Source organism: Lactuca serriola, chromosome 6 (assembly GCF_051521515.1).
Source record: "Lactuca serriola cultivar US96UC23 chromosome 6, Lser_US96UC23_V15, whole genome shotgun sequence".
In the NCBI taxonomy this organism is placed as follows: Eukaryota; Viridiplantae; Streptophyta; class Magnoliopsida; order Asterales; family Asteraceae; genus Lactuca; species Lactuca serriola.
The window spans coordinates 23185276-23196351 of record NC_136413.1 but is presented as its reverse complement, the minus strand read 5'-3'; the positions used below and the strand labels follow the sequence as shown (position 1 = coordinate 23196351).

At 37.4% G+C, this 11076-nt stretch overlaps 1 pseudogene across 1 annotated transcript; it reads left to right on the top strand.

Moving 5' to 3' along the window:
• Nucleotides 1-6974: 6974 nt before the first annotated feature.
• Nucleotides 6975-10706, top strand: LOC145057852 (WAT1-related protein At5g45370-like; annotated as a pseudogene). Its single transcript, XR_013686199.1, has 7 exons — nt 6975-7456; nt 7873-8141; nt 8730-8792; nt 9186-9302; nt 9392-9665; nt 9766-9921; nt 10015-10706. The product of XR_013686199.1 is annotated as a WAT1-related protein At5g45370-like (transcript).
• Nucleotides 10707-11076: the final 370 nt, after the last annotated feature.

Genomic DNA, 11076 nt, shown 5'->3' with positions numbered 1-11076 from the left:
ATGGCCCAAAATGTTAAAATGAATGAAAGTGGGTCCAATTAGAGCCCATTTAAGAGTTCTAAGCCCAAGGTAGTCGAATTGGAAGCTTATTGGTCCATTGGGCCCAATAAGGAAGTCCTAGTTCATAATGGACTTAAACAAGAACTTCTAGGGTTTCCAATTGCTTAATGACTACATTGAAATGCTTGTATGAGGTGTTTGATTGAAATTCTGTTGTTATAAAGTATGCATGATACATGCTCTCATGTCTTTGATTCATAATTTGGCTTAAGTGTTGTAGTTACAAGGCACAAAAATTTCTAGTTGTGACAAATGTAACGGTGATTAGTATTGTTAAAACATTGGCAAAGCAACAAAGCAAACTTATGTTATAACTAATATATTTATGTAAAAATTTTATGTATATAATAAAAAAATACATATTGTTCATCAAACCGCATAAACCGCACAAACCGCCTGCCCTAAACCGCATCGCATAACACGGTTTAGAAACTTTGCGGTGTGGTTTGCGGTTTTCTAAAATTTCAAACTGCACATGCGGTGCGGTGTAACGTCCCAAAATTCAAGACCAAAAATTTCTTTTTAATAAACATTACTTTAAGCAAAGACATCATTCCAAAACATAATCCGAGTATAAGTTTTCAAAACACATGTTTATTATCAGAGCAAACATTCCCAGGCTGACTAATCTATGGTGTGTGCCATGCGATCACCCCGAGCTCCTCCCTCCGCTACCGGAAGTACCTGAAAACAAAACTGAAAACCGTAAGCACGAAGCTTAGTGAGTTCCCCACCTTACCACATACCATGCAAAACCACATACTGCACATACTGGGCCATGCCCGCTATCCTGGGCCTCGCCCCCTACCTCGGGCCTCGCCCGCTACAACGGCCCCGCCGCTCCAGGCCCCGCCTGGCTTCGAGCCCCGCTCGGATACAGATCTGTTTCACTTAGGCCTCGCCTGTCACAGGGCCTCGCCCACTAACATATAATAGCACATAACATATCACATAACATCACATAAGCTAAACATATACTAACAGCTCTTTGCTCTAAGGCCTCGCCTATCTCTGGGCCCCGCCCGTGTCCTGCTATTGAAGAGTCATGGAACCCCGTCCATACTCCTGCTGATAGTGAGGTACGGGCCCAGCCCACCCTCACTTCTTCCCTAACTTGGGCCTCGCCCCTGCTCTGCTGCTATTGAGATGTGGAGCACCATCCACACTCTGCTATTGGTGAGATACGGGACCTCGCCCACACTCACCTCCCTACCAGGCACATACAAGTATCACACAGACAACAAGTATAAACTATCGCATAAACCATTCCTTGGGCACCCTCCCTCTATCATTGGACCTCGTCCGAATATCATACTAGCATACTGTGCCTAGGGCTAACCCCCGGGTCTTCTACTCATAACTACATGGGCCGGCATTGTGGCCGTAGACCCATTCATACAAAGGGAAACTCACCTGATACTGCTGAACTGCTGCTGCTAATCCCTTTGACCGCTATCTGACCACTAACTCCGAACTGCTGCTCCACTAGCTCCCCGAGCTACCAATAACAACATAACACTTAGTCTAACTGACCTTCAATGGTCAACTAAGTCAACTCTTGCCAAAGTCAAAGTCCTGGTCAAAGTCAACCTTCCAGGTCAACCCTACTCGCCGAGTCCACTTACTGACTCGCCGAGTTCTTATGCTCAAAGTCCTTCTAATCGCGACTTGACTCGCCGAGTCAGCCCCTAACTCGCCGAGTCTACAAATTCCCGAATCCTGTCCTGACCAACTCATCGAGTCCTTGCTCGACTCGCTGACTCGAGCCTTAACTCGAAGGGTTTGGGACTACGCAACCCGACTCGCCGAGTCTAAGAACAGACTCGCCGAGCACATGACAATCTTCATCCAACTCGCCGAGTTTATGCTCATCTTCATCCGACTCGACGAGCTGTTCATCCCACTCGTCGAGTTCCTCCTCATCTTCAAGCTACTCGCCGAGTCCATTAAGATCTACTTACATGCAGAGGACTTTCGAGTCATGCATGGACTCCAAACTGTAGATCTACCCTTCCCAAGCCTATTCCCCACGTAAAGTTGCAAACTTTACGTGTAGAGAGGGATATCTAGGCAAAATGCACCAAAAACTAGGTTTTAAGACCAAGAAGCTCCATAATCCACTCAATGACTGATACTTTACGGGATTCTAAACCAAAACAAGCATGGATCTGAGGTAGCAACCTCAGATCTGGACCTCAAGCTCAAGATTGATCTTAAACATGGCCTAAAAGCCCCAAAACTCATAACCAAGGAAAATCTGGAGGAGAGAAACGACTTAATACCTTCAAATGCTCTGAAATGATCCCCAAACTTCGGATCCAAGGCCACTCCTTAATGCTTCAAAGATTCCCCCTTCTTCTTCTTCCTTAAAACCGCCCAAAAATGGCTAAAAGCTTGAATGAACACAATGGAGGCTTAGGGTGCGGCGTTCTGGGTGTGAGAGACAGTAAAGGAGCCCTAGGAAGAAGATTGAGACGTTTAAATAGGCTCCAAGCCCCAGATTTAGGGTTTTCCTCGCACAGACCGGACTCGCCGAGTCCACTTGGCCGACTCGCCGAGTTGGTCACTTACTCCTTGACCCGGATCCCGCTCCGACTCGCCGAGTCCCTCCTTGGACTCGCCGAGTCGACCCCTAAACTTAGGGTTTTCTTTCCTTCCTTGGCCTTCAAGACTTTGGGTGTTACATGCGGTTTACAGTTTCGACTCGAAACCGCACCACGAACACCCACCCTGTACAAAGTCTCACCACTAATCATTACTTATCATGATATGTTATTTTCTATGCATCTTCAAAAAAATTTCATTAGATTGGGTATTTTTGGCATCTACTTTAATCAAGTCCAAATATAAGCTAATTTTGACAACGGATTTTGATGTTAAACCAAAAAATTTTAATGCAAAATATCCTTTTACCAAAAAAACTCAACTTCATCAAAATACCCCCCCCCCCTCAACCAAGAGCAAAACGAGTAAGCCCCTCCATCTTTAGTGCATAGTCAACGACTTATTGTTATTATCTTGAAAACCTTGATTAAACCAATAAAATTCAAGTATGTGTGTGTGACTGTATGGCACACATGGCCTGGAGGTGGTGTTTTTCATTCAAAGCATGTGCTATCCCGACCTAAAACTTAAAAAGATGCATCAGCTATTAAATTAACCAATCAATTTAATCCATTGAACATTTCTTGACAAAAACTCTTGAATCCATTGAGCACTCCTGCCTAGTTGTTTACCAAATTAAACAAAGCAAAAAAGGCATAAAAATGCCCAACACATTAAGTATTTGGAGTTTAGGAATATTGAATTTTTTTTTAAAGTCAATGTGTTACCCAGAAAACTAATGAATTTAAAGCATTAGCATCCGAAAATTTCTTATCAAAATTTATGAAATGTTGTAATATAAAGCAGTTGCTAGGAGATAAAGTTATTACAAAAATCTCAAGACAATATGGAGTAAAGGAAATCAATTGAGCTAATTACTCATACGTCGTAAAACCACATAATATACAATAAAGTTTCTGCAATCTAGATCCACAAACATTTGGGATAAAAAAAATATTTGGCTTTGTGATTTTGATTGTTCATCAATATCTAAAGAAAAAAAACATTATAAAACCAATATCAAATCATCATCGATCTTGTAAATGCAAACTTAAAAGGTAAACATAATGAAATTAAGGCGAAATAATGGAAATTGTCAACCTTTGTGACCAAAACAAGTAGGCTTTTAGGAGGTAATGGCATCGGCACACTATTCGTCTAAATAATTTATCTTTCATCTTCCAATAGTTCTGACCCGAAAAGTAAGCCCCGAAAACTGTCAGCCTATGACCAACTCAAAATTAGAGTAGCTGATAAGTAGAAGGTGAGATTCTATATTCTATAGCCTATGCGCCTGCTTCTGATGTTAAGGCAGAATATAAATATTTCACAACTAAATGAAGGTAGTCTTGGATTGTTCTTCTTTTATGGGAGACAAGGGCAAGGAACCCACTCTTAGAGCAGGAAGCTCGTAACCACATTAGATTTGTAGCTCGTTAAGGGAAATTCAATCAAGTCGACTACCATAGAGTCGGAGATTTTTCCGATCCTATCTCATTAAAGTCGGGTAACAAAAAGAAGGAACTTTCTAATGAAATGAAAGAAAGGCAAAGGAACAGAAATGGGCTCATTCGGTTACCATTCTATCCGTTCTAATCCCGACGGTTTTAAATGCTATTGACTTTACCACTCTAGAATGAGAAGTGGATTTTTTATTCCGACCTGATAAAAGTGATATTTGACGATTTTGAATGCTATTTGACGATACCAGCAAGTCCGTCTTCTCGACTGACGTGACGGCTGAATTGATTGATGATTCATCAACGGGCACAGGCCGATTCAAAGCGGCTTAGAAGCATCAAGGGAAAAACTGGTTGAAAGTCTCCCAAGTTAGTGTGAAAATAAAGGACTTCTTTCACAAGGGGGAGCGTACCAATCAAGACAAAAACAATTAGACAAGACAAACATCATGAGATGAGCCTCAGGCCCCAAAAGGAAGGGCACTCACAAAAGATCTTGATGCGCGAGAATCAGGTCTGATACAATGACTCATGTCACGTCGATCGTTGATAAGTGTTGGATCTGGGATAGGCTGGTTGGGTACAGTTTTGAAAATCGGATTATTGAGTTCGCCTGGACTACGTTGGCTTTGGGATGCCAGGCTTGATGCTTCAGAAAGTTCCAAAACCAATTTTTGGTACTTGGTAAAGATTTATAATTTTCGGGTGCTGACAAGTAACTCGTGAAGGTATAGTCAACTACAACACGTTAGTAAGCTTTCAGGAAAGTCAAGACTATTTATTGCCGCATCAAGGAAAGATGAAATATTTTCTGTTAATAGTCTTTATTCTCACATTTTTTGAATCCAGGGAGGAGTTCGATATCCATCTAAAAAATAGAAGAGAAAGTCTAATTCCACATCTTTATAAAGTTATAAACCAGTCAAATGTAAAGGCGGACGTATAAAATGTAATTATATGATCCAATGAAGGGATAATGACTTAGGTTATGTTTGGCGTACTAGCTGAAAAGCTAGCTGTTAAATAACAAGCTAGCTGATAGCTGAAAAGCTAGCTGATAAAAAATAACGTTTGGTAAAACTAGCTGAAAAGCTAGCTGAAATATATAAAATTACATAAAAGGACATGTAAGAGTATGTGTTTCTATAATTAATTAAGGGGTGTATTTGGAAAATTTTAAAAAAGCTTTTAAAAAGCTAGTCTAAGTAGCTTTTCAAAAAGCTAACTTATAAGCTACTTTTTGGCTTACCAAACACGACAACATAAAAAAGCTCGAAAAATCAGCTAGCTGTGGCGCGCCAAACACAACCTTAAAATGGTAATGTATTTTTCGATTTGTACACATTTGGTAACTGAGTTTTTTTTCGTCCACATTTAACCATTCAACTTGTTAAACTGTATACATTCAGTCCTTATGACCAGTTACTCAAGGTTAGCCAGGAAAAATGACTTAATGAGGTAATATATTTTTCATTTTGTACACATTTAGTCATTAATATTTTTGTACATATTTAGTCATTAATATTTTTTTGTTTCAAGATAAGTCCTTTTTTTGTACTCATTCAATACTTATGAATGATTTTTTTAGGTTTTTCTCACGATATCTTACGTGGGACAATCATTAACAAGGTGTTTTGGGTTGTTGATGCTTATATCCAACACAATCTCGACTACTTGGTTGTATAAGTCTTGTGGTTTGGCTTAGGTCTTTTATTCTGAACGTCGTAACTTCTTTATATGATGTCATATTTTAACGATATTTATATCCACGTGTTCATTTTTTCATTAAGATTACTCTCATTAAAAATCTAATATATTTTTACTTACGATTTTATATAAAAAAACATTCATACATGCATTCATAAAAAACATATGGACAGGGACACATGTAGGAATACATAGTAGGTGTTGTCAAGATGAAATAGACGCTGATACATGAAAAATAGGTATAAATGGAAAAAAAAATCAAAAAATTTTCCACTACGGACAGAGAAAACAAGTGTTGCTGGTGCAACACCGGGACCGGGCTAAATTCGCCCCTGCGTATGGATATTAAAATCGTAAGTAAAAATATATTATTTTTTAATGAGAGTAATCTAAATGAAAGTTGTAGTAGACTAAAATAAGAACGCATGTATATAAAGATCGTTCGTATGGATATAACGGTTGTTAAAATCCGAGATCGTATGAAGAAGTTATATAGTTCAAAACGCATAACCTAAGCAACCAAGTAGTCGAGATCGCGATGGACATAAGCATCCAAAGGCCCAAGCACCTCATTTTTTAATGTTCCACGTAAGATTTCGTAAGAAAAACCAAAGAAATCATTCATAAATCCTGAATGAGTACAACAACAAAAATAACTTATGTTGCAAAAGAAAAAATATGTATTAAGGACTAAATGTGTACAAAATGAAAAATATATTACCCTATTAAGTCATTTTTACCGGCTAACCTGGAGTAGTCGGTCATAAGGACTGAATGTGTACAGTTTAACAAGTTGAAGGGGTAAATATGGATGAAAAAAACTCAATAACCAAATATATACAAATCGAAAAATATATTACTCTTTTAAGTCATTATCCCTCATAAAATCGGATAATATGCAGTTATATGATCCAATTAAGCTTATTAACACTTTTAACTATACAAATGTAAACGGGTTACATGAGAATCGAGATCGAGACAGGGGGAAGACCATGTCTTATGGTAGAGCGACAACATGTGTCACAATAGTGGCAACACGTGTCACAATAGTATTCTGAACAACGATACATATAAATTGTAAAGGTGAGAATCAATGGGTAAAAAATCACCAAAAAGTGAGAATCATCAAATAAGCATCTCTTACTACATACTCTAGTTTGCCAAGATTCATGAACATCAAATAAACCCTAATTCAAATCACACACAAAAAAAACATATTGAAAGCTCGAATTGAATAGAGAAATTAACCTGCTAGAGCCGTAATTATAATTTTCTTTCCTACGGCCCTAATAGCATGAACCCGCCCCTTGTATTAGCACGATTTGGACCTTGAGTTTCTCGATAAGACATTTGACTGTGGTCCATGCTCGACCCATATCCATATTCCGCTAAAGGTCGTTCATAGGAATGTCCCCATAGGTGGCGGCAAGGGATCATAATTGTCGATCTAAACACAAGCCACATCGGACGGGCGGCAACGGTGGCGGTGGCTGGAAGGTGATTTCATTACTAATCTCTTGCGATGTAGCAGATTTGGTGATGGTGGGGACTTGGTGGCGGAAGAAATCATTATATTTGTCGAGAGAGAAAGAGTCATCGAAGAAGAAATATACATTTTTATTTAGGTTTGAAAACTGATAATTTGATTGTGGATTTCAGGGGTTGAATCTAAAAAATAGAAAACAATTGAAGATTGATTTTACGAGATTTGTATATTTGAATAATTTAAATAAAAAAATAGGAAAAAATAAAATTGTTGGACGAGAAAACAAAATAGAAAGTAAATAATAAGATGATACGTGGTAAAAGTTTGGTTTAGAAGAGGGAATGTGGCAATTTATGAGCCATAATGTCTTGCTTAGGTGTATTGATCTATCCAAATTCCGGATATCCCCTGCTCCCGGAAAAAACTCCAACAATACTGAAATAGGAACATGTTTTCCCCCCTTTTTGTTTCCATTTACTTCAGTCTCAAAACGACCCCATCATCACTTTCAATTTCATTCACTTCAGCTAACATCATTTTTCAAATTGGTTGAAGTGAACGACTGCTCGACAACTGATTTGTTAGATACACCAACAGTGCGTGTGTGTCTCACCGGATTATATGAGGATTACATCAGACGGTGGCGCTGCAGGAGAAGCATGGAAGGCACACATGGCGATGGCGTTGGTACAGTTGTTCAATGGAGGATATCATGTCATCACAAAAGTAGCTCTGAATGGTGGAGTGAATGAGATTGTTTTCTGCGTGTATCGTGACATCCTTGCCATCTCTATCCTTGCTCCCATCGCCTATTTCCGCGAAAAGTTAGTCAACTTCTCAATTGTTTCTTCCTGCTTAGAAATTGTGGTTCGAATTTATTGTCTTCTGTTATTTAAATACCGATGAAAAGTTTGGTTCGAATTAATTGTCTTCTGTTATTTAATACCGATGAAAAGTTAGCGAGATATTCTTTGCGTTATGGGATAATATAACAGCTTCGATATGGGCTTGCATCGTTTTCCTCGAACTGTTTTAGGGTTGAAATCAGATTGATTCTAGAATAAGTAAAGTTGATGTCCCCCAGTCAATTTTGCTTGTACTTGCAATCGCTGTACTTAAAATGCAGATTTCACTATATTAGTCAGAACTTATTAATTCATCGTGCAAATTTCACTATATTTCTCATTCTTACATTTGATTGTTTTTAATAAGATTTAGTATTCACCATAACGTTTTAGCCATTTAGTATACACAATGTTGCTTTTTGCTGATGATAAAAGTCAAATATATTAACTGGTGCACATAATCCATTATTTGTATTCACGGAATAACATATCAATCATCATTGAGCTGTAAATACTACTTGGGAAATGTGTGAAACTAAAGTTGGGTTGATTTTATGTTGTTTGTAGGGGAACCAGACCAACTATGACTAGGCAGTTTCTCATGTATTTCTTCTTTCTTGGGTTGACAGGGTAAGTCCATAATCTCCAAACTTGTTATTCATATCTGCTGTAATCCTATAGCATCTTAAAAGACATCATATTGGAAAATTTTGTCACATTCTGAGTTTTTGTTATCAAATTATTTTCTCATAGTATAGTTCTCAAAGTTTAATCAATCGTTTGGAATGCAACTTTAACGATACTTGCTAATCTTTTGGTCATGAAATGTTCCCGATACAGAAGAAATATTAATACTTTTAAAGAACAATGTTTCAATGTTCAAGTAGTATGTAATTTGGGAAAATTTTGCCAATCTTTATCATACTATATATATATATATATATATATATATATATATATATATATATATATATATATATATATATATATATATATAACACATGCGTAATGTTTTCTTTGTAGGATATTTGGGACCCAGGTTTTGTTTCTTTTTGGACTTGGCTACACAAATCCAACCTATGCTGCAGCCATTCAACCTTCAATTCCTGTCTTCACATTTATACTTGGTGCATTGATGGGGTAAGGGTAAGCTTTACTTATGAAGTTATCACAATCCACACATTTACTTGTTGTCAATGTACAAGATTTTTTATATGTCATAAATTCAGTACAGAAACAGTAAATGTGCTGAAAAGTGAAGGTCAGGCAAAAATTGGAGGCACCTTGGTTTGTGTTTCTGGTGCCATTTTAATGGCTATCTTCAAAGGACCAGCTTTACTAGGGCTTCCAAACAGTGTCCATCAAATAATTCCAGGTGGACATCCAGAAGTTTCTAGATGGATGTTTTCTAATCTTCCAACCTTAGGAATTGACAACTGGCATATTGGTGTTATATGCTTAATAGGAAACTGTATATGCATGGCTACCTATCTAGCTGTTTAGGTATTCATTCAATTGTACATTTACTTTTTTAAATGGTTTGAATTCCAAGTATGATTTTTTTTTCTTTCTATTTTTGTATTGAAATGAGTTCACTCTTCAGGCTCCAGTGTTGGCTATGTATCCTGCAAATCTATCGGTTACAGCGTATTCATACTTTTTTGGTACACTTTTTATGGTGGTGACAGCTGTCTCCTTCAACAATGAGTCAATGAACTGGCATTTGACCAGGTCCGAGGTTTTGGCAGTAATTTATGCTGTAAGTATCTTCTCTGTTCTCCCTTGTATTGTATAAAGCTCTGATATGTTTTTTTTACATGATGTTTTTTTTTTTTTTTTAAAAAAAAAATAGGGAGTCATCGCGTCTGCATTGAACTATGTACTTCTAACATGGTCGAACAAGATCATGGGACCCGCTTTGGTTGCTCTTTATAATCCACTTCAACCTGCTGCTTCTGCTTTTTTGTCAAAAGTATTCCTTGGTGACCCAATCTATTTGGGAAGGTCTGTTTTCTCAGCATCCAACTTAATTTGTTTTTTCCAAATGATGGTTTATTTTTTATTTAATGAACAGCATTTTGGGAGGATTGTTGATCATAGTGGGGTTATATGTGGTGACATGGGCGACTTATCGGGAAAAACAAAAGCAACAGACAGCCTTAGTAGATCGTTCCTCAGAGCCACTCATAGACCAGATTTTTGGTGGGCCTTCACCATCACTACTTAAGTCTACAGATTAAGGACCACACACATACACACCAAATGGCAAATGTTGTTGTTGTTTTCTTCTGTTTTTACCTTTTGCCCTTCAATTGTATTTTTGGTTTTTGTGCAAAATGTGTAGCAGAATAGTGACAGATAGAAATATATTCTTCTTTTTTTGGGGTTTTCCTGGTGGGGTCATTCATCAGTGTAATGAGGCTTCCCACAGAATATGTCCCTATCACTAATAGCAGAAAGAAAAAACATAAAATATGTTGTGGTGATGATATAGTGTTGTTTTTATGGAATTATTTCAAGTTAATTGGGATATTTGGTGAAAAATCTTCATACTTCTTCCATCTTGGAAAATGTTTAAGATGTTTAACTTGAGGGTGGACTTGGAAAATGGGGCTTTGGTGAAAGAGAAAAAGAGAAACCTATGTATCATTGGATTTTTAAATTGGAAATATGACAAAAAGTTTTTGCATCTTGACTTGGTAGATTAACAGGAAAACTAGTTTTTAGGTGAAAATGTATATTTGAAAATTTTGTGAAAAGCCCTAAGTAGCTTATCAGTACTACTTTAACGGACTCGTTACATTGCAATAAACTTAGAAAGTTAACTTTGTCCAGTTTTAGCTTAATTGCGAAGCAGCCCATACATTTCCATTAATTATAAATTAATCTTCTGACTTTAATTAATATGATAATG